The sequence below is a fragment of the Canis aureus genome, chromosome 18 (assembly GCF_053574225.1).
Source record: "Canis aureus isolate CA01 chromosome 18, VMU_Caureus_v.1.0, whole genome shotgun sequence".
In the NCBI taxonomy this organism is placed as follows: Eukaryota; Metazoa; Chordata; class Mammalia; order Carnivora; family Canidae; genus Canis; species Canis aureus.
In genome coordinates, this window is record NC_135628.1 from 44,097,446 (window position 1) to 44,120,935 (window position 23,490).

The window sequence follows — 23,490 nt, forward strand, 5'->3', positions numbered from 1 at the left end:
GGCAGTTTGGTTAAAATTATATAGTGTCAAGAAAGTTAATTCCATGTGTCATTATGTGTTTACATTTCAAAGGAGACTATAGTTTAAAGTGGTATCTTCAAAAAAAGATTACAAAAGTTATTCTATTTACTCAAAAAAGCAGCTTGTAGCTCATATAACAACACTAGTCATGTTAGCTGTGGAGATAAAGCCTGCTTCAGTTGGGAAACCACTTAAAGAGAAGAGTTCTGGAGATGAATGGTGGTGATAGGTGTGCAACATTGTGAATATATTTCATACCACACTGAACTGTACACCGAGTAATGATTAAGTAGGTAAATTTTACAGTAAAAAAGATGTGAAAAAATTGGATTAAAAACCTGGGGATTCAGAAACACTTTTTTTTTTTTTTTTAAATAAGTTATTTGGTTATAATATAATCATTTAAAATCATTTTTCCTTTTTATTTGGTATATTCTTCATTGTAACAAAATAAATACAACCCCTCCCCAATTGTCCCTTAAAATAAGTATCTTTATTTTTCTTTCTCTTTCAAAAAAATCAAGATCAAGCAACTAAAATTATTTTTGATTAACAAACCAGTTTTTACTAAAGTGAAATGATCTAATTGTATCTTTCCACTTAAAAACTGTCTTCCTATGTGGACAGTACCAAGGCTTTTAATATCATGGTCTTTAAACTACTCTAAATGTTAGTTTATATTAGAAAACCTGCAAATGTCTAATGCATATTATCTTTTAGACACACACACACACACACGATCATTTGTTTCTGCCATCATCAGAACTAAAGGGTAAATTCCAGCACACTTCGTGGAATCATCCACGATACTGAAACAAACACTTGAGGCAAACATTGTCTGTATATAAAACATAATACATATGTACATAGCTTTAAAGAGCCACAAATTCTGGGTAGAAACATACCAAAATGAGCATTTATCATTATTGTTAGGTCTGTGATGAAGTTTGACTCCAGTCCTTTCCGTATCCGTGAACACACAGGGAATGAACAACTTATCATAACATCACTATTTGACCTCTAAGGAACAGCTCATGTCATCACAGAGCAAAAGTGCTGGCGAAACATTTATCTAGATGAAAGACCTCAAGCAGTTAACCTGCTCAGCAGAGGCAATGCAACCAGGCAACAGGATAATGACCTCTATCCAAATGTGGAAGGTACATCAATTTAATACCCTGACAGCTTGACAAAAGATGATGGCAGCTCAGCAGGAAAACATTAGCCATGATAATGCAGGGTACTGTATGTGAAAAAGAATGAATTATAAAGCACAATGCTATTTGGGCCGAGTGGGGATTTTTTTTTTTTTAACCAACTTTATATTTAGGATGGTAGTCATGCCTAAAGCCTCCTTCCATTCTTTACCTGAAGAATATCCTGACAAAAGTAAAAAGGCAGTGTGGATTAAATTGATAGCTTAAAAACAAATCAAGTTTCCTAACTCACCCAGGAGACGCTGCTCATCATTTCTGGCAGGCTTGTTACTTTTCAGAGCGCAAAAATCTGGGTGATGGCAAACCGGCTGAATCCATTTGAAAAAGACGGGTAACTCAAATAATACGTGTGGACAAGACCAAGGCTTCCTGTGTGATGTTATTTTGTTTTGCTTTTAAAGACAGAAGGTAGTTGGCGCACTTTGGGGGTGCTACTGATCTTCAGCTCTAGAATTTCCCCACTGCAAATTCAGTTTAAAAAAACCGTTTAATTCCAGAGTGGTAGCATGATCATGCTTGTATGTTTATTCAAGGACCTTTACTCTGTGACAGGGGTTCAGCCTGTGAGGTTTTCTCTACACATGGCAGGCAGCTGTCAGAACCAGTGTGAGGGGTCAAAGGGCAGCCCGGCTGCTCTGTTAAATCACGGGGTTCCATCAACATCTCAGAATTCCTGCCGAGTGGGAGCTGGGAGACCACAGATTAGAGTACACTGGAGTGTGTATATTAGGTCACTCAGTGTCTATCAAAGCGATATCACGCCGGTGAGCTGTACAATAGATTTTACTGTGTTCTGTTCAAAGAAAATGTAAGGAAAGTGGACATGTGTGTAGCAGACCACAGCTGAACACTGAATTCTTCTGGTCTTTAAATGGATGGATTTATTAGCCACAAGATGAACGAAGAATAGGGGCCCAATCAATAGCTTTGGAAATCATGCAAAGCTGGTGGTTTTATTCAGCTCTTGGAAATGACTGCTCAGCAGATGCTGAACCAGTAAAGGGGCTGCGGTGGAGGCCTGGCCCAGTGGAGGTGTGGGTTATGACTGTGGTCTTGGACTATGAACCTGTTTTAGATCTTGGATGGTCACTTCACCTCAGCTTCATGAAACTTCAGTGTCCTCATTTGTAAATTGGAAATAATCCCTATGCTATCTACCTCCCCAAATGCGTAAACAAAAATATACATTCCTAAATGAGAAAAGACTTCTAAAAAATTGAAAGGAATGCAGCAGAATGGTAAAATGTGTGGTATTTAAAAAGGGAATGTAATTTGTGTTAATGAATTATTTGGTCTACATATAAGAATGGAAAATGCCTACCCCTTCAATACATATGTTTAATTCCTTTTTTAACAGGGAAAAACATATGATCCACAAGGAATCATGTAGTCTTTAACAAGGTAATGGATATAAGGTGAATAGCACCATGGCTGACAGGTAAAGTGAAATTTTAAAGAGCTTAAACATTTTGTTAATATTTTATTTCCCAATTATGACTTCTGCAAGGGCTTCCCTGACGGTAATAAGCATACATCTGAGTTTATATTAATAAAAATAGCTAACACAAATTAAAGGTTTACTATGTGCCAAGCACCGCTCTAACCACTTCACAAAAGTTAATTTATCTAATTCACATAACCATATCTAAAGTGGCCCCATTTATCAGCTTTGAAGCTCAATCACCATCTTACAAAAAATATCAGATTCTTCATGATGATCTTCTTTTGGGCTAAATATATCTTCTAATCTTATAAAGTGTGAACAAGCTAACTACCTTCTACAAAATGGTATTTCTTATCTGTGAGAGACATACTATTCTCTCCATATTTCTTTTTTTAGATGAGAATATTATGCCCCAAGAAGTTAAATGCTTTGCAAAGCAACCAAGTAGCTGACCCAGGATTCACACACTATACTGCTTCTCTTTGCATCAGAGAAGTCCAGAGCCCCATTACCTAGGGGCAATGTTGTCACATCCCCTTGGCCAACCTGAGACATCAGGTTGAGATCGAATTAGTTACCCAGAAAATAGCTCTAAATGCAACATGGCATTGAGAGTAGGTTCACATTGGAGCCATGGTCCTGTCTACATGATAGAAATCAGCTGGGAAGTGAATTGCTCGCTTTAGTGTGAATTCAGCAACGGCCACCATGTCATGTTCCCTCAGGTGAACTGTAACCTGGAATGTACTCGTAAACATTCGCCACCCTGAATGCAGAAGATACCATATCAAACAAATGTGGGTCTTTGTCTTTTCTTTTAAATTAGAAATACTTTTCATCATTGTTTGGAAGTAAGTCCTTGAAGATCTTTAAAAGACAGTAAATAAATTCTTAGATTGAATTCCATTTTGTCTGTTTGTTACTGGATGACAAAAGAGTATAGAATACAAACAGGCATATACAGAGCTGCATAGAACAGCTTTGTAGCTTTCCCTTCAATAAATTCAGAGATTGTCTTTGTATACAGTGACCTTTTAGGGGGGATTTAAAAAAAAATCAAAAGACACAGTACAATTTGTCTATACCAAAGACCCAATTATAATTCTCAGGCTCATCTTTTATGGTGACTTCTCAAAATTGAGCTTCAGTGAGCAAGAACTGAAAAATATTCCTCTTTTCTGAATTATACTCTCAAGTGAAGTAAGGATCTGGGTGCTTCCTTTCCAGCCCTTGTGGATGAATGCCCTCATTGGTGATTGATTCTTTAATGAGCTTCACCAGTAGGCCCAGGAGCACACAGGCTGCCCAGCTCTCTAAATTTTAATAAGTAATCACTTCAGATGCAGATTGAGCTGTGTTGTTGGGACAGGTCAGAGAAACCAGTGAGTATGAAAAACAAAAGCTGAAATTGAGATGCATTTACAAACACATTCCCACATACTCAGAGACCTTACAAACAGATAGGGAAAATGCCAAATTACTTGAATGGTAAAACCAGCCCCAACCATCCATCAACTTCTAGGCTAGATCAACATCTTATTAAAAAATATAAGGCTCTGTATTGTGATCCTCTTATGGTTAAATTCATTTTCTAATCTTGCAAAACACGGATGAAAAGGCATCCAACCACCTTCTATACACTATAATTTCATTTCATAGATTTTTGTCATCAGGAGGGCAGCTAAAACCTGTTAGATTGCTTTAAAAAATTAATTAAGAGGCACTTCAAGTTCAGCCACTTTGCAAGGCCATCCTATTTATTCATAAATTTTATTAATTCCGAAGCCAGTTGCTCCTCAATGGGTGTATTTATGTTCAACTAGGTCAGGTCCACTGGGATGATATTTGGTCTTTCACAGCAGACACACAGGGCCTGTATGGGCAGCAGGCTCAAGCTACCAAACATACTTCCTTTCCTAAGATATGACTACATGAATTTATTACACTTTTGTGAAAAAAAATCTGTATAGAAATCCAGATATGCGTTTCACAAGTCTCTCTACCTGAGACATTCAACACATAAGGCTGTCAGTAACACATCGCTTCCTGATTAGGGAAACAGGCATTTGGCACACAGTTCATTTGTGATGGTTTGTGGGGCTTGGTCGAGTTAATAGCGAAGGGCACTAACAAACATAAGTAGAAGGAAAGAGTGAAAAGTGCTCTTTCACATTTTGCTCTGAAAGTATGCGCTTGTTGACTAAACCTACACATTTTCAAGCATGCTGCAACAGAATAAAATTTAATAAAGACTGCACTAAAATCATGGATAAAAAACATTCATGCTTATATTCCTCAATAATGCCATGACTGACTAACATTGAGAATGGTGATGCTGTAGAGAGAACTTTAAAAATAAAAACAAGGCAGAGGCAATTAACTTTAAACTGTTCAAATGCATGTTAATGGTCTCATTTCTCCCATCAGAAAAGGGGGTGCCTGGCTTAGTTTGAGAACTATTTGAGCCATCCCTAGTTGATGGGTAAACATGTACAAGCACTTGGGATGTACACTTTCTTGGCTTTCCTGCTTTCTGGTTTGACTCGGGGGATGGGATGAACATTATTCCTTTTTGAAACTTATTAGCCAGAATTCCACTGATGACTTAGCACAGAATATTAGAGATCTGGAGACCCAGAACTCTATCCTTATTTTAGAGAAAGGGAGCCAGAGGCCTCATGGAGATTAGGTGACATGCTCCAGGTCACAGCTAGTTGGTGATGAGGTTAGATTTAGCCCCAAACCCATGTCTTTGGACTCCTAATATGGTACTCATTCACCCTATCACCGTAAATGTGATGAAAGACAGATAAATGACACCAATTTCTTACAGTTTCTATGTCAGCACATGATTATTAGATGCTGTTGACTCTGTGAGTTCTCTGAGGTTAGAAGAAATGTGCTGCATCCTAAATGTCACAGGCCTGGAAGTAATCAAAAGGAAGCTGGATGTTAGCTGCTACTCTGCATAATGCTTGCAACATATCTGTGGTCGGTGGCAATGTGTTATTAGAGCTTGGGTTTTGTTGCGACTGTATGAACCAAGCCGCACAGGGAACGCTGAAGAGTGATCACAAAAATACCTTTCTTTCCCTACTGTCCCTCAAGCAGCAGGGATCAAATAACTGTTTCTCGGCTGTCTGTCGCTTAAACAAAAATATCTCTTTCACTCTACATGTATCTGTGGCAAGTTGGAGTTGCTTTCCCTTCTATGTTCTGTTCTATTTTTCAGACCCCAACGTTGGATCACTGGGGGATACTGGGACTAGAAAGGACCTGACATGATGTTTTACAAATTTATCTTGGATTCCTTCAGGACGTCACAGTTTGTGTTCAATAACAGCAGGTAGCGTAGAGCGGGCAAGCAGAAAGAGGTCTGTGATTGGATTTGGGGCTTGCAGAATCAGCGACCTGATATGAGAAGGGCTTTCCATTCCAAGTATGGCAGTTTCCATCCATATTTTGGGTCAGCTATCATGTCTACATTGCAATAATGGTGGGTTTGATTCAGCGGCAACATAGCCCAGCCTTTCAACATTTGTCTAGGAAATCACAGATGAGACTTGGAGGGGATATATGGAGTCCACTCAATTTTCTAACTGCATACAAATCCCCCAATTCCTTTACCCTGACTCTGGTCTGGCCGCTTACCTGCCTGGCATGTTTTTTAATCTTACTTTGCTCTAGTAGCTTCATGTGTAAAATGAGTATAAGTAACAACAGTACCTCTCCTTTAGGGTTTTTCTGGGGATTTAATAAGTAGTTCTAAGTGCAAGACTTATATAGGATCTGGCATCTAAGCATTGTATAAATACTAGTTATGATAATTGTTATTTCTACTCCACAAAGTTAAGACTTCCTCATAGTTTTGGATCTCGGTTGGCTATAATTACTTTCACATCAGTGAAGGAATGGCTTGTGAAGCTAATGGACATCATATGGCTAAACCATAACTGATTCAACCATTCACCTCTTACTGGACATTTAGTGTGTTTCCAACACCCTTCTATGCAGATAATGTTGTATGCTATCTGCACTTCCTGAAATCCATCCCTATAGCATCCCTATGATGTAGAGGTTCTTAATATTGCCATTTCTCAAATGAGGAAACTAACACTTAGACAACATAAATACAATATGATCACGCAACTTAAGTGTTACTTGCAAGACTCAGGCCCATGCTTTTGGATCTCAAAACCTTAATGAATTCCTTATGCATGTTCTTATCCAAAATGATTACAATAGCAACTAGTCTGTGCACCTAAAGTCGCAAACTCCATTTATCTAAGTTATTCCTTATATGAACCACTTCATTCCTCGATAATTCAGAATAACCACGGTGTTATTTTCCTCTTGGGCCTAAACTCCTCAATTTTAAACCCTCGGCCTATTATGAGGAATACTTACATTGCTAACTCACCCGCAGCTTCATAAAACCTTGCGCTCTTCTAAAGAACCTAGACATCTCCTTCTACCAATTTATTCAAGACTGTCTAGACCAGCAGGACATGGGGTGGGCATGAAGAACAATTTCAAGGACCCAAGAAGGCAATATAATTACATTATAGCAAGAAGATCTTCTTCACTTGCTTTAATTGGCTACAGGCTTGTACAGCACATCTGATACAATTTGACTACCTTGTTGTCAGGGGGAGATTGTCACTAGTGGGAGCAGTGTGCATGAATCCCACAGGTGTTACTTTTAGGAACATACAGATCCATTTGTTTTTTTTTTTTTTTTTTGAAAACAGAAATGATAATTGATGAACAATTGTGTAACTATTTTTTTTAAAGATTTTATTTATTTGAGAAAGAGCAAGAGTGGAGGGAGGGGGAGAGGGAGAGGGACAAGTAGACTCTTCACTGAGCAGGGACTCTGATGCGGGGCTTGATCCCAGGACCCCTGAGATCACAACCTGAGCTGAATTCAAGAGTCTGACACTTAACTGACCAAGCAACCCAGGTGCCCCTATGTAGGTATTCTAAACACAAATTTGTGTTATTGTACGTACAACATTTCCCAGAGAAGGAAATCTGGAGCGGCTTTGGCACCGCTACAAGTCCAAACTAAGGCTGTCCTCTTGGACTACGTGTCTCTTCTCTAGGAGGGCCTCTAACCATAATAATGGCTTAAATTTATAGATCACTTACCACATGCCTGACATTATTCTAAGTACTTTCCATGTATTAACTCCTTTTAATTGTCATGACAACCCTGTGAGGTATAGTAATTATTATCACGATTTTCTTGCCCATTTCATGGAACCATTACGAGGAACCAGAGGCGTGGAGAGGGTAAGCAGCTTCTCCAGGTTACGGAGTCTGTAAGTGGTCAGGCTGGGATTTGACCCTGGCAGGCTGACCCTAGGGCTTTTGCTGTCTCTAGCCTAGGCATACTGGTGCCCTGGTCTCTGGCTCCTTCCTCTTCCTCCCTCTCAGCCCAGTTCACGGTAACCTGCTCCCATTCATCCTTCCCATTTGCTTTTCAACTGGTGCTTTCATGGGGCTACTCTCCAGTTTGGACTCCTCGCTGTCCTGCCTCCTCCCTTTCCTTTCCTCTCCAAAAAGTCTTCCTGCCTCTTCCATGAGCCGTTCCTCGGAGGGAAGAGAATGTCAAGGTATCACTGAAATGACAATAAAATCACTTCCCTTCAACATAAAGCTTAAATGATTGCTAGGACAGCATGGAGAAGAAATTTTAATTTAAAAAAAACCCCAAAAAGGTACTTATTAATGCAAATATGTATTTTTAGACAAATGGGTGCTAGAAGAGAACACTGCACCCAGTACAATTTCTTTTTTTTTTCCCAGGACAATTTCTTATACATACATGGGGCCATAAATAAATACGTATGTAGTAACTGAATGAATGAAGTCAACTCAGGACTGTGGGATTTGAACAGAAGCTTTTGAAAACCTGAACTTGGATGTTTTTGTTGGATTCTTTTAAGAAGATGCTCTTTGGCAAGAAAGACCATTTTGTCAGGATATATATAATCTAATGTTTCCATGTGTTATAACGTCCTCCATTGAGGGTTTTCCAGCAAGTCTGTCCACGCTAATGCCACTTGCCTGCCAAAGAAGGCAGTGACTGTTCTCTTTTATGTGCCTCTCTTTCACGAGTTTTTAAAAAAATAACAAACATTTCAGATACCATGAGAAAAGCTAATCTTTCTTAAGTATCAAGCTTGGAGAAGGCAGAATGGCTAATTTGCTTCTCAACTTCAGTGAAGATTTTTTACTTCAATGCTATATAAAAATGCAGTTACATTTCATGTTGGCATGCCGTTTTTGAACTGTTATTAGAAATTACTGATACACAAGTTTAAACAACTGAGACCCATATTTTATTTATTATGTTCTGGTTATGAGGGGAAAAGCCAAGAAGACTTAGCAGTATCTATAGCTTCGTTGTTTTAATATTCGGTTTAACTACTTACTTTCCAATCATATATTAGATTTTAAAAGCCATCTTAGGCTCATTTGGGTTCTTCTGTCTGCTTCAAGCTGCTCTGAAACAGTAATGGTAAGGATTTATTAATAGGAGAGTATATAATTAAAATAATGAAGAGGTTGACTGACTCGTTGTAAAAGTTTGATTTTGGTACCTTTGCTCCACAGCTGTTTTAGGATTAGTCCATCACAAAAAATAGCTTGAGCCGTTACCGTGAATCAAAATACAAAGTTATTTCTCACCGTGCTCTGGTATTGCAGAAAGATGCACTGCTCTGAGCAATAAATCTTGCATTTCAGGAAACCTCACCAGTCAGGTTAACTGTAAATTATACAGCAAATGTCTTGATTTCTAAAAGAAGTAAATTCAGTTTTTCAGCATTATCTTCCACTCTTTCTAAGAAACCCACCATGTAGCCATCTGCCTTGTGTGTATCCTGGCCATCCTTGGATCGATTCTGCGCTGGGGCAGCTCCTGCCTGAACCCTCTCTGCCCATCTATTCTTTTCTAACTGACAACATCCATAATCCTACCAACAGGTCTAGATTCAGATCAAATGCTGCCTCCATTACAAGTGGCCCAGCCAAGAGCAGGGTCTCCCCTTTCAGGATATTGACATTGATTGGACTTGTCTTTCCACGGTTTATGTGGGCCTCCGTCAACCTGCTCGACAAGACTTGAATCCCTGTGGGTTAGGGACTCTGCAGACAGTAATTTATCCTTTGTATTATATATAAATTTCTAAACTGCCCTCAATCAAATGACAAATGAATTGTAAATTCAAATACTTTACTTAAGTAAATAAATACTTAATGTTTATGATAGGATTATAAAACAAAGAAGTATGGATTTGTTATGTAAGACCTATCAGGATAACTGCCTTATTGTGTCATGATACGTTGTAGTCTAAAAACCCATTAACATCCCTGTATATAAGTGGAGTTGACAAATACACTATAATGAAGAAAATGAAAAAGGAAATAGCCAGTACGGGGTATAATAAAAGGGGGTTGAAATAAAGAAAGTCTTTAAAAATATATACAGTATATGGTAAATATTTGATTCCCTATAAACCTGGACAAGTAAAATGAATGGATAACCAGAAACTAATGTGGGCTATAGGTTTCAGTCATCTGTTGAACTAAACATTTCCCCATAAGCATTTATGGCCACAGGTTTCATATGTGAATTCGTTTCCCACCCCTGTCATAACACACCTTTATATGTATACTACCCGGATGGTGGCTGAAAGCTTTTCTGCTCTTTAGATCTCGGTAAAAATGCAATTCCTCAGCCCATAAAAGTCCATAATCCCCAAGATTTCTATAAATTCTGGGGACAGGGGTGATGCTCATGCTGCCATAGCCCTGGGGTCCAGCACTCTTCCACCTGCCAGGACCTGTACATTGAAATTCAGCTTACAATAGACACTGTTAGTGGAATCTGCTGAAGATTTGGGGAAGGCAAAGCCAAGAGCACATGGTCTTATGCCACCCAGATGGCTCTTTCTTCCCTATTATCTTCTGCTTTTTTGCTATTTTCATTTTCTCCATCCTGGATAATGTAATGCAGGGTTTTTTGTTTTTGCTTTTTGTTTTTTGTTTTTTTTTAAGCGGAATCTTGGCACCATCTCATTCTGCCAACCAAGGTGGATCTCATTTCTAAATGTAACCTTTAATCATTATTTCTTCAGACAAAAGTTAGGCTTCTTGAGACTCATTTTGATCCTAGCTGTTAAATACTGTAAACTCATGCATTCAAAAACAAGTATATGGCCAAAAAGCTCAAAACTAGAGAGGAGCCAGGAGTGCATCTGACCTATTGCTCTGTTTCCACAGCTCCCTCACCACCTGTGACTGAAGTTACAGGTGTCCTATAAGCACCACCATAGGCATATTCCAGACTTTACCCATCAAGTTGAATTGGGAACCTTCTGCTCTAAGCTGGTAACTCCAATTTTGATTCCACTGCCTGTCTTCTGGATTTGTGCTCCCCTCCGCCCACTCCTGCACAACTCAGACTTACATCCAAATTTGTTTCCTTCCCTCTCTGCTTGAGGCCACCATGCTCTTCAACCCACGAGGCGGTTTCACTTTCCTTGCTCCTGCCTGGCATCTACTCCCACGCGTATAGACAGCAAAGTTGGGACACATCTTTAGATAATTTGGGCTTTGAATCACTGCCCTATGGGTAATTGATAATTAGATCTGTTTTAGATTCTAGATCTTTCCAAGTTTCCAAGTGTTCAAGATTCTAATGATGCCGAGTTATTCATCTCTACAGAATGCTCTCTTGCTCACCACTGAGGGACGAACAGAAGAGGCAGAAAGGCAGTAAGTGACTACACCTGAGAAAGAAGCAGCAGACACTAGCATTACCACGTGGTACGGCTCAGTCAGCAAACCCAATCTACAGCGGGGATGCTATCAGATAGGAACCCCAGAAGGAGCCCATCTCATACCTTCCAACCACCTTCAGTTTTTTCTTGGCAGCACTGTCCTTACAATTTGTTTTTAGTTAGAAAACACAGTATCCTGTGGTCATGACACCCAGCCAACATTTTCTCTGTTTCCAGTTAAGGGAAATATAAAGATGCCAGAAAATATTTGCCCAAACAGTGCTGTTTTTCATTAGAAGGGTACTTTTAGAGCCTAGTTACTGCAATATCAACTCTATATTGTTCTATTACCACAAAGCATACAATTGAAATGGGCATTTTTTTTCTATTAGTGGCATATCACATTTGTTGGGTATTAAAGAAAGTGTTTACAGATATTAAAAGTTTTTGTCTTTCTGGGAAAGGCACATCATTGAAAATGTAATACAATTTCTATTCTCTTTTGGAGTCTTGAAGTTTAAGAATGTAATTTTTCTGAGTTGCTTCAAGATAGCCAGCACATTAAATACCTCCCTCCCTCCCACTCCGCCCCACACCTCATGACCTGACTATATCTAAGCTGGAGAAAGATGTTAACCCTTTGCCTGTCAGTTCTTTATCTCTGACAGGGCAGCACAATCACTCACTATATATACCTACCCTGGAATGGCCTCTCATGGTCCTCCTTTCCTACAGCAATTTTTGATATAATGTAACTTATCTTGGAAAGGACACATTACTTTGCAGAGAATACCACTCAGGAATTAGAGAATGTTCCCTATTAATGGAAATTAAAATGCAAGTTGTGGCCAATTCCACAGTTCCAATGTAACAAGTCTGGATGTGCCATGCCTAACTGTGATGTCAAAAACTTCTATGTTTGGCAAATGGCTATCGTGAGAGAAACAGGATGTTTCTTGGGAGCTGTGGACCTCATCATGGCTTTGGAAAAAAATAGTAGCATCACAGATGGTAAGTGCCAGACCAGATGCTGCTGTGGCTGTCATGAACTCCAGAGGGATGAGCCAGGCAGTCTAACCAAGAGTGCTCATGGTGAGGTGGGACTCCACACTGAATTATTTTTGGATGACAAGGACAGTAGCCACCACTTATTGTTTCTTCATGGCCTGCTTGAGGTCAGCATAAGGGAGTGTTGAGCACTTTCCCTGAACCAGGCAAGGACTATTCTAAGTGCTTAGGTGGATCATCTCAGCCACTCTTCAAGAAATGGGACTATGGTTACTATAGCTGTCTAGATGAGGAAGTGGGGGCTCTGTTCTCAAGGCCACAGTCAACATCAGAACCTGGAGAGTTGACTCTGAAACCAGAACTCCTTCTTCTTCTTCTTCTTTTTTTTTTTTTAAGATTTTATTCATTTATTCATGAGAGACACAGAGAGAGATGCAGAGACACAGGCAGAGGGAGAAGCAGGCTCCCTTCGGGGAACTTGATGCAGGACTGGATCCCAGGATCCCATGATCACGCCCTGAGCCAAAGACAGATGCTCAATCACTGAGCTACAGTGAGCTTCAAGTGCCCCTGAAACCAGAACTCCTAATGGCCATGCCACAATGCTTGAGGCCTCCCAGGTAATAGGAAGTACTTGACATCTCTCCTCTCTCCATGAACAAGTACTTGACATCTCTCCTCTCTCCTCTCTCTCTTCTGTTGTTGGAAACAACACCTTTGTGAGATCAACGTTGCTATCCTTACTAGGAAGTAAAGAAAACAAGCCTCTGAACGTTTTAGGGACTTGCCCCTGGATACACAGTGAGAAATGATGCTGCTGCAATTTGAACCCAGGTCTGTATGAATCTAAAGTACAATGAGAAGCACCATGTGGCTTCTGAAGAACATGCTATAGTGAGCCCGTTGCTTGTCATGCATCAAAGCCAACTGTAGCCAGAGTTTAGGTGCTCCTATCCCCAAATTTCAGGGGACATGAGATCTTTTTAGCGAGAAATTGCCTTTCATACTTTATACAACTTTTCTTCTCATACAGAAAACATGAAACATGTGACACAGCAATTTCTCCTATGAACATCCTCCTCCATCCTAGGCTGGACCCCCATTCAAAATTCTCTGTCTACACGTTTCCCTGTTTGAAATGTTTTTGAGCACTTAAGATACCTAAGTCACTAGGGTAGAAATTAATCACTGGAGACATGTAATGCACAAAATATGGAAATGATAGCTGCTTAAAATAAAATATAGGTTGTATCATCCAAATGAAGGCCGATCCAAAAATGGCATGTTAAACCACTAACATTTCCTTAACTGCTATTTATTTGCATATTCTCTAGTTTTGTCTACGGCGTTTTCATGGGTCTGCTCATGCTCCAAGCGCTCGGCATGCCAAGAGCTCAATTCTGTATAAATAGTTTCAAATGCACAGAATGTGATGGAAATCTCATTTGAAACCATATGGCCTTTCACAAATGCTCCAAATGGCCACTACTCAAAGGTACAAGATTTAAAAAGTAATCCTGCCACCATTAAAAATATATGAATAAATAAACGATGGCAATGACTTCCTTTTCCCTACTGGATTTGTGGACGGATTGGGGAGTATGAATTGCTTCTGCTCTGTGGCTGATTTTCAGTTCGGATAACTCATCTTTATTCATTTCCTTTCAGTCGTGATGAGCCATATTGAGAGCAGCTGTAGGCAAGAGAAAAAAAAAAAGGATCTCCTCACTCCCTCCTTTAAATCGTTGTCAAACAGCCGTTATAAAGAATCCATCTGGGCTCAGTTCTTTGCTGGGCACCCAAGAAATAATAGAAAACAGGAGAAAAAATACCAGTTTAAGCTGAATCTAACAAAGAGATTTAAAAATTACCCAAACACATGTTTTGGGGAAAAATCAACCTCAAGATGATTTAGTGCAAAGTCAGGTAGACTAGGCCTAAAAGTAAAAGTATATTTCAAATTAAATACAAAACCAAATCAAAATAAAATGTACTTTAAAGGTGGTGGGAATACCAATAGGCAGGTAACTGGTAAGGAAAGGTCTGGTAGCAAATTCCAGTAAGAGTTATAAAGTTAGAAGGTGATAAGTGAGTGTCAATCAGCCAAGACTTAAAATGTAATAAGAGCGAAATGATATGGGAAACAACTTGCACGAAGTGGAATGAAATAAGAAATGATTTACATTAATGACTGAGTTTTTATATCTGAAAAAGTCTTTCCAGGTTTACACAGTGAATGAATTGGGGGTCAAAATGCAAGTTTTTTTTTTTTTTTAATTTTGGATGAATGATGAATATTTTTTGAATCAAGCTTAGTCTGAATTAGAAAGTAAATGCTTTTAACATTTTACTTAAAATGATTTCATCTGTTTTAATACATAAACCTAACAGAAATCTTGCTTACGAATCATTCTACTATTCTTCAATGACACAAAAATGGCTTTGGTTTCAAAGGGGAGACTTGGCAAGTGATTACTGCATAAAATATCGCAGTCTTGTTTATTTTACAGCATTTTTGTTCATGCGTTTTTAATGGTTACATGAACCAAATGTTTAGGCAACTGTGCTGAAGATGAAATGAATGAGAAACAAAGATCTGTTAGAGGGCAAGCTGGAAGACTAACTGCTTTGCGAGTTTTCTTACAATGTAACTAACAGAGCAAAGAAGAATTGTAAGTAGTGCTTAAAAATGACCATGAGAGCACAGGGACTAAAATTCACAAGGAAAGTTTTCAGATGCCAGAAGGAAAAGTCAACAAAAGAGCCATCAGAATACACAAAGTAAATTCAAACTGTCGTGCTTTCAATTTATTAGCTAGAATTAGGGATGGTTTTTACTCCCCATCATCTCTGAACTCTGCTATTTTGGCACTGCTGAGTGCTCCCACAATTTGATTCTCCATCTACTTCTGCAGTCTTCTAGGTCTCTGTTGATTGTTCTGTCTGCCTTCCTCTGTTCCATCTCTACTCACCTCCTGCAGTCCGGGGTCCTGAGCCTTGCTCTCTCCTGGGGGTCCATCCATTTCTATGTCACCAGGTCACTGCTGATCATTCCCAAAGTGAAATGGCCTTCCTCATCCCCACTCTGCAACCTATTGATACCAGTCTGTGTCCCTCTGCTACCATGTCCACTTGAGTATGGTCAGAGAGCCACCACCATCACTAAGAGATTTACTCCCCAGGCTTAAAATCTTTTGACTCTTTTTTTTTTTTTTTTTTTAACTTCTTTTCTCTCCCTTGGCCAATATAGCCATCAGATGATCAGTCCTACTGATTCATCAAAGATTTCTCTATTTTTTCCTCTCATTAACTGAATCTAGGCTTTCACCACTTCTGGCCTAAATTATTACCATAATAATACTAACAACAACTCAGTAGTGCCAACTATCAAGTGCCAAGTATTGTTCTGAATGCTTCATATGAATTTTCTCATTACCCAGGAAGCAGCTATGTATAGAGATGAATTTATCTGAGGTCACACAGCAAGGAGAACCAGGATCTGAACCAAAGCTGTCTAATCCTAGAGTTCTTCACCACTATGTTGAAATGCTTCTCACAGAATCTCATCCAAGCCATGTTGCACACTACATCCACTTTATTTTTCTAAAGGTGTTTTAAATGTGGCAATATGTATTAGCAACCTCAATTATCCACACCTATGGACTCAAAATTTGAGTTAAAATTTCCGGAAATTTATCCTAAGGAAATAATTAGTTGTATATGGGAAGATTTATATACAGGGATCTTCACTGTAACATGATTTACAATAGTTTAAAATTGGAAACAACTTTAATGTTCAGTGGTTGCTTAAATAGAATTGTGGCACATTCATACAGGGGAATATAGACCATTAAGAAAGACATTGCAGAAGAATATTTGGTGACATGGGAAAATGTTTAAGTTTTACTCAGTGGGAAAAAAAGCAGGTTATGATAGTTACATACAGTATGAATCCAATTTTGTCAAAAAAAAAAAAAAAGAAAAACAAAACAAAACTCCAAATATACCTAAATGTTAACCAAAATTGTTTTGAGGTATTGGGACTCTAAGGGATTTATTTTCATGCTTTTCCAAAATTCTATAATCAATATATGAACATTGTAATCAGAGATCCTTCCCATGATAAATGTTATTTAAAAAATTATATTCATATCTCACTACTTCTACAGTGTCATTTCTTTGCTCAAAGGCAATAATACTTACTATCCATTACATTAGGTAGAAAGTTTCCATACTTCAAAGCAAGCCCCTTTGTCTAAAGCTTTAAAAAAAAAAGATTTTATTTTATTTACTCATGAGAGATACAGAGCGGGAGAGAGAGAGGCAGAGACACAGGCAGAGGGAGAAGCAGGCTCCATGCAGGGAGCCCGACGTGGGACTTGATCCCGGATCTCCAGGATCACGCCCCGGGCTGTAGGCGGCGCTAAACCTCTATGCCACCGGGGCTGCCCGGTCTAAAGCTTCTTGATTCTTGAATCCCAACCTCTGTCTTTCTAGGAGAATGACCCCAATTAGATTGGTCTTTTCCGGAGGCTTCCCTTCCCATCCCCCATTAGCTCTGTAGTTGGTGAAGGGACAGAGCAGGGCCTCCTGGTCACTCACTTCTCACCAATGCAGATGCATCAATCCTCCACTGGATAAGAATATGGATTTATTTATAAATATTTGGTATTTCTTTCTAGTTTTACCATGTGCGGATAATGGTATTCAATCTGTAGGCCTTTTGTTATTACAAAAAGTCATCATTACCATCCACAAACTGGCAAGTGGTAGTAATGTTTCCCCCATTTAGTAATGTAGTTTTATTATTTACATGCTGGTCTTAGTTGCTATTCTCTGCATCTCCTGCATCACATTCTTCACACTCAGGCTACAGTACTTCTTACCTAAATTCAAGTGATATATTTACATATATGTTTCTTCTGTTGTCAGTTCCTTGAGTGCAGGAAAAATAGGTAACTAAGTTTTATTGGCCCAGCACATAGCACATAGTAGTTACTCAATAAACATTTGTTGACTGAATTGCAGATTAGTGGAAATAGGTAAATCTGTATCTAAAATAAATACAAGTTGTTTGAGGAAAATACTGGAAGCAACTTCCACATGACTTATACCTGGAGTATAACACCAGCACCAAAAATGATTAAAATCTCCATGAATGAAATTGTTGAAGGTAAAAAATAAGTCCTATCTCCAGTTAGCTTTGCCAGATGCCTGAGAGATGCATAAAAGTTAACCTGAAAATGTAATATAAGTCTTACATGTCCTACTGATTTCTTGTATCAGAAGACTGTTCCTATCTAGAGATTTAGTGATAAAATGGGTGGGAGGAGGAGAAGGAAAAAATAATTTTCACTCATTGTGTAAATTCTCAGATGGCAATTCCAATTGTTACTTTTCCCCACTGTATTCTGAATTAAAGTTGCTATGTATCTGTGGAGACTGAAAGATCATACCATGATTCACAAAACATAACACTGTATGAATAAGTGATCTATATATGGCGAGCTATAATTTTTCTGCGGAACTTTGGAGAAGTTGTAACCACACGAGGAAAGTCTGATTGGTTAATGTAGCCAATCAAGCCACTGGTTGTGTTTCAGAATACCATAATCTTGAATACTCAGGCTTGGTTTTATATAATACATGGGTATAACTCCAACTGAGCCTGCATGCTCTAAGAGTTCCTTCATTTCATGTTGGCCTTAATTGCCATTTCTTTAGACTATTCACTTCTCTCTTTGAGCTCAATAGGCCATAACATTACATCATAACTGGGCAAAACGGAGACTCATCTTTCCATCCTAGGGACCATATAATGTAGACATTTAACTATTGTTGGATTTTGTCATCCATTTAAGCATGAACCTAGATTAAAGGGAGAATATGCAGGAAAAAAAGGGAATCATTCTTCATCTATGGGATAATGAACAAAAGTGTCCTTTGGGACCAAATGAAGAAGTACAAGAGGAAAGCCATTCCAAACTAGTTTTTATTTACATTGTAAAAGCATGGCAAACATTATTAAAATAGAATTGGTAAGAAATCAACCAGAGAAATAAAAATCAGGAAATAAAAAAGGTACAGTTTTAAATGGAATACCACCAGAACTCTAAAGTTAGGGGAAGTCAGTCCCCCCACTTTATATCATGTTCTCTTGGGCTTTTACAGTTAAAGACAATGTTTGGTGTGAATGAGAGCATGATGAAATCCATAGTTATCTGGATTTGAATAACAAGGAACCATTTTTAATAGGGCCATTCTGTATCAGGGATATGATGTGAAACAAATGGACGCTGGCAATGAGGAGGCTCCCATTGGACGTGTAACTGTTAGCAAGTCAGATTCACTTTAGCACTGAGAATTTGAATTCTTTGTCCCACTGTATGACACAGCCTGAAGACCTGGTCGGGCAAGGAGAGGGTAAGGGCAGGGGCAGAGGCCAATGGACTCGTTTCCACAAGGGAACTCCAGTTTTAAGAATAAATTATGCCTGCTTTATGGGAACATACAATCCTCGGGACATTGCAGACATTAAATAGCAAATATTAGTAGTGACATCTCTGTCCTTTAGTGGAGAGTTTTTCCACATAAACAAAATTTAAAAAATACTTTATGCATTAATGAGGCAAATAATCAAGAAATATGAATCTTATGTTTATTATGCTGAAATCTATTTGGATTACTGTCCGGAAAGACATAGCTGCATCAAAATCTAAATTCTAATACTCTTTAAAGAGATACAATTAGATTATCTTTAAGTATACATAGAAACAAGAAGAGGGCTCATTTTATCAAGCAGAGGTCCTTCACTGATTCACTTGGACTTAGCATATTACCAGTAATTTTAACACACTTGAAAACAGTTTTCTTAATAGGATAAATACTATCCTTTGCATTCCTCTTCAGAACCTTTATTGACTTAGTAAACTACTTTTCATTTCATGTATGGAGGAAAGGCCAAATTTACTAGGCCATTTGACTTACCAAAAATTAAAACACACACCCACACAGCACATAAACATTAAGCTTTTCTAGGTTTTTATTCTTTTTTTAAAAGATTTTATTTATTTATTTGAGGGGGGAGGGGAGAGAGTGAGAGAAAGCATGAGGGGAATGGGGAGGGGCAGAGGGAGAGGGAGAAGCAGATTCCCCGCTGAGCAGGGAGCCCCATATGGTTCTCTATCCCAGGACTCTGGGATCATGACCTGAGCTGAAGGCAGATGCTTAACTGACTGAGCCACCCAGGTGCCCCAAGCATTTCTAGTTTTTTGATGAACATGTAAAATAAATCACCAATTCTCTGAAAAAGAATGTAAATATATTACAGTATTTCATTAAAGAGCAGTAAAAGTAAATGGATTGACTGACTACATTTCATTAGATAATTAGTCAATCTAATATATTTTGAATTAAAAGGAAACTTAGGAAGAGGTATTAGATTTAAATAAATGCTTCAGGGGCACCTGGGTGGCTCAGTTGGTTAAATAGCCAACTCTCGATTTTAGCTCAGGTCATGATTTCAGGGTCCTGGGATCGAGCCCCAGGTCAGACTCCCTACTCACTGGCTTAAGTATTCTCTCTCCCTCTTCCTCTGTCCCTCCTCCCGCTCTCTCTCTCTCTCAAATAAATAAATCTTTAAAACAAAACAAAACAAAATGCTTTAAACACAAAATGTCTTCCTGTAAACAAGCAGTAAGCAGGAGGCCTTCCATGTATGGCATTAAAAGGGTTAAGTGTGCCACTAAATGTCTTCTCCCATTTCCTCTCAACTGGAGAATGTTATAATTTTTTGGGTTTATGAATTGGCCAGGCCAGTCAGCATCCTGAACACAACTGACTCTATCTAGCTCTGTCCCTTACCTGCTGAGAAGAGACAATTCCCCTCACACTTGGAACCCTGAAGCCCTTTAAGCTGTCTGCTCCGTAACCGCAGCAGCTGGACCCTACACAATTCTTCATCTCCTGCCACTGGGCCTCACTAAATAAAAACTATGGTGCCTTGTTAGCCAACAACTGAGCGTGAAATCACTACATTGCAATCCCCTACTCTCTGAGTCAGTCAGTCCCCCCCTCCCCCCCATTATAGATCTGGATGCATCAGGTCAATAAAGAGAGGGGGAGAAAATGGAGCGGAATAAAATGAATGTATCAGGGGAACTGAAACACACCCACACGGCATACTGAATTCCATACAGTGAAATCAGTTAGTGCATTCGTATAAAGCAGTTTAGAGCTGGCTAACAAAACCGAGATATGTGCTATTTAATGTCATCATCATGCTTTGAACTTGCCCAGGACACAGAATGGGGAACAGTACGGAGACAGACACACGGCGAAGAGACCAGCTTTTGTCAGGTCTAAAACTGCTAACAGATTAGAGCGTGTCTGACAAGGCACTGAGATTGTAACATATGTTCTTTTTAAGGAGTATTAACATTTCATGCATTAGTTACATGCTAGCTGAGAGAGCTGGAACTACTAAAAACCCCAAGATGTCATTTGTAGTAATCAGAAGTCCTCTTCACTCAGGATCCCGCGTGGGCATCTGCTGGGGGATGCAGGACGCAAGGAAGGTGGCATGAGGGGAGGACAGCCAGAAAAGACGCAATGCAAAGAAACAGGCTGTAACACATGCTGGAGGTGGTGTGAACTTCTTTCTTGAAGAAGCTCCCAAGGGGGAAGGGCATGAGCAGAAGAGGGCTTCGGAAGAGGGAGGGGATATTTTGAAATAAAGCTCTTTTTAGCATTTCTTCCCACCTACATAACATCCCCTGTCCAGTACTCCTTCCGCAGTTGCAGGGCTATTCCTTCTGTATCCTGTAATGGTCCTTTCACTTATATTTCTTGAGATGGTTCTTTTTCAGGAGGACAAAGCTGTTTTATGGTGGAAATCAAAGTATTGAATAAATATTACAATTGAGCTAGGACCACCAGTCCATCTAGAACACTCAAAAATCATTAGGCCTCTAATATAAGGCCCAGGCTCCCTAATTGTAAATTTTTACATACAGTGTGTCATGTTTTTAAAGAAAATTTCAATAACTTTCGCTGTTAGTCTTCAGGCCCCTTACATACAGCAGCTATATCTTGTCTCCACAATGCCTGGCAAACAGTAGAGACTGAATGAACATTTTTTGACTTGTACTGATACAAAGGGAATGGAAAACATAAAATAATACCTTTAAGCACGGAGTCCTGCCGGCAGCATTGTTTACACATCCCTCCTCCATGGTCCTACTGCACTCCTGGGTAGACCTGACCACAGTCCTCATTACTCAGGCGAGACTCAGAGATTGCTGTTTGTCTTCCCCAGAAGACTGTGGTATCCCTAAGGGTGGGCACTAAGACTTCCCTGACTTTGTAGCCTAAACATCCAGAAGAGGGTGGTACTTAGGGGACGCTCCACTTTTCTACCCTAGGGCACCACAGCTAATTATTACCTGACCAACTTCATACCCACCAAAGGAGTTGCCATCTATCTTATTAAAAGGAGCTGGAAATGGAGAACTCCTATATCAGTAAAATGTGCACATCATTTTCTGATTTGCAAATTTTCACTTAAAATGAATTCTTATTTGTATCCAGTGGCTTAATTTTATTATTCATATGTTATTCAGTCTCCAGAGATAGTTACCGATCATGTGTGTATACATATACTGTACACGTGGATGGGTAGGTATAGAAAAAGACATAGATATAAAAACTTTAAACCTCGGTCCTTTCCCACTTAAAAAATTTTTTTTTAATTTATTTACCTGAGAGAGAAAGAGAAAGAGAACATGAGTTGGGGTGGGGGGAGGGGAAGAGGGAGAAGAAGCAGACTTCCTGCTGAGCAAGGAGCCTGACTCCTTCCTGAGACCTTGGGAGTGCAACCTGAGCCAAAGGCAGATGCTTAACCAACTAAGCCACCCAGGTGCCCCCCCCCACCCCCCTGTTTTCACATCTTGACTGATTTCCTGATGCTGATTTTAATGTTAAACATGCTCATTTTAAGGTTAGACATAATTCTAAACATAAATTAGAAGAATAAAAGCTGTAAAGTGTTATCATACTAAAAAAGAAATAATTTTACATACAGTGTTGTATGTATGTTGGTTGTTATCTTGGATTATTTATAGACCCATCCAGATTTTTATGGGGGAAAAAGAGCTGGGTTTAGATCCTGAGACACATAGTCCTACTTCATATATAACAAATTAGTAATATCTATGATATAGTGGAAGATATTTACAATATATGCAAACATAATCTGTTAGGGGAAAAGCAACATGATATATACACATATCTATATCTCTATCTCTATCTCTATCTATATCTATAGAGGGTGGCATGACTCTCCAATCATTTTGAGTGATCTGAGAAGGTAAATAAGTAGGGCACACAATATATTTAAATTTTAAAAACTCTTTGAAAAGGTCCCACATCAAAGATAGTTTGTAAAAATGGAGTTAACATGGGATTGGGCAAAGTGTTTTCTCATGGAGAGGAGTTGATTTAAGATGGGAAATAATGAGTAGAACCAACATTTTTCATCAGGAAAGTGTTACAAGTAACTAACAGCATTAGCTATATTTTCTTTTTAATATTAAAAATTATCTTGGAGAGAGAGAGAGTGAGCACACTCAAAGAAAGATAGATCTGTATATCCATCTGCCTCTTTCATGTGATAAAACCATGGGAAGACTGTGTGTGTGTGTGTGTGTGTGAGAGAGAGAGAGAGAGAGAGAGAGAGAGAGAGAGAAGAAAGAGACAAGAGGAGAGAGGAGCTGCTGAGCGGAGTACAGGAGGCCTGAAAGGTGATAAGCAGATGATGCTCTCACTTTTGTACTAAACTGGTGTATCTGTCTCACCTAAAATGGACAAGTTTGATTACTATGTTCTATGAGATATCTGATTAGAAAAGTCCAGTGAAACTGGGAGAATAACATATTCTAAGTATTATTTTTAAAAATGTAGAGGGGAAAAAAAAACCTCATTGGTGTGTGTGTGTGTGTTATCAAAGAAA

The 23,490-nt window shown here is 39.0% G+C and overlaps 1 protein-coding gene and 1 long non-coding RNA gene across 8 annotated transcripts in view; one reads left to right on the forward strand and one right to left on the reverse strand.

The window, feature by feature from the left end:
* CDK14 (cyclin dependent kinase 14) overlaps positions 1-23,490 on the reverse strand; it is a 721,053-nt gene that overhangs the window by 31,478 nt on the left and 666,085 nt on the right. Inside the window, exon 15 of one of the 7 annotated variants that reach the window (XM_077857029.1) lies at positions 9,466-9,487. The exons of 5 other annotated variants lie outside the window; for them this stretch is intronic. The gene's annotated coding sequence lies outside the window, so the exon portion shown is untranslated. Of the gene's footprint in view, positions 1-9,465; positions 9,488-18,456; positions 21,360-23,490 lie in introns of those variants that run through there. One more of the 7 variants, XM_077857027.1, reaches the window with a different exon arrangement.
* Positions 1,899-12,077, forward strand: LOC144288950 (uncharacterized). The gene is made up of 4 exons (XR_013357013.1): positions 1,899-2,002; positions 2,596-2,639; positions 5,915-6,028; positions 11,420-12,077. It is a non-coding gene; the product is annotated as an uncharacterized LOC144288950 (long non-coding RNA).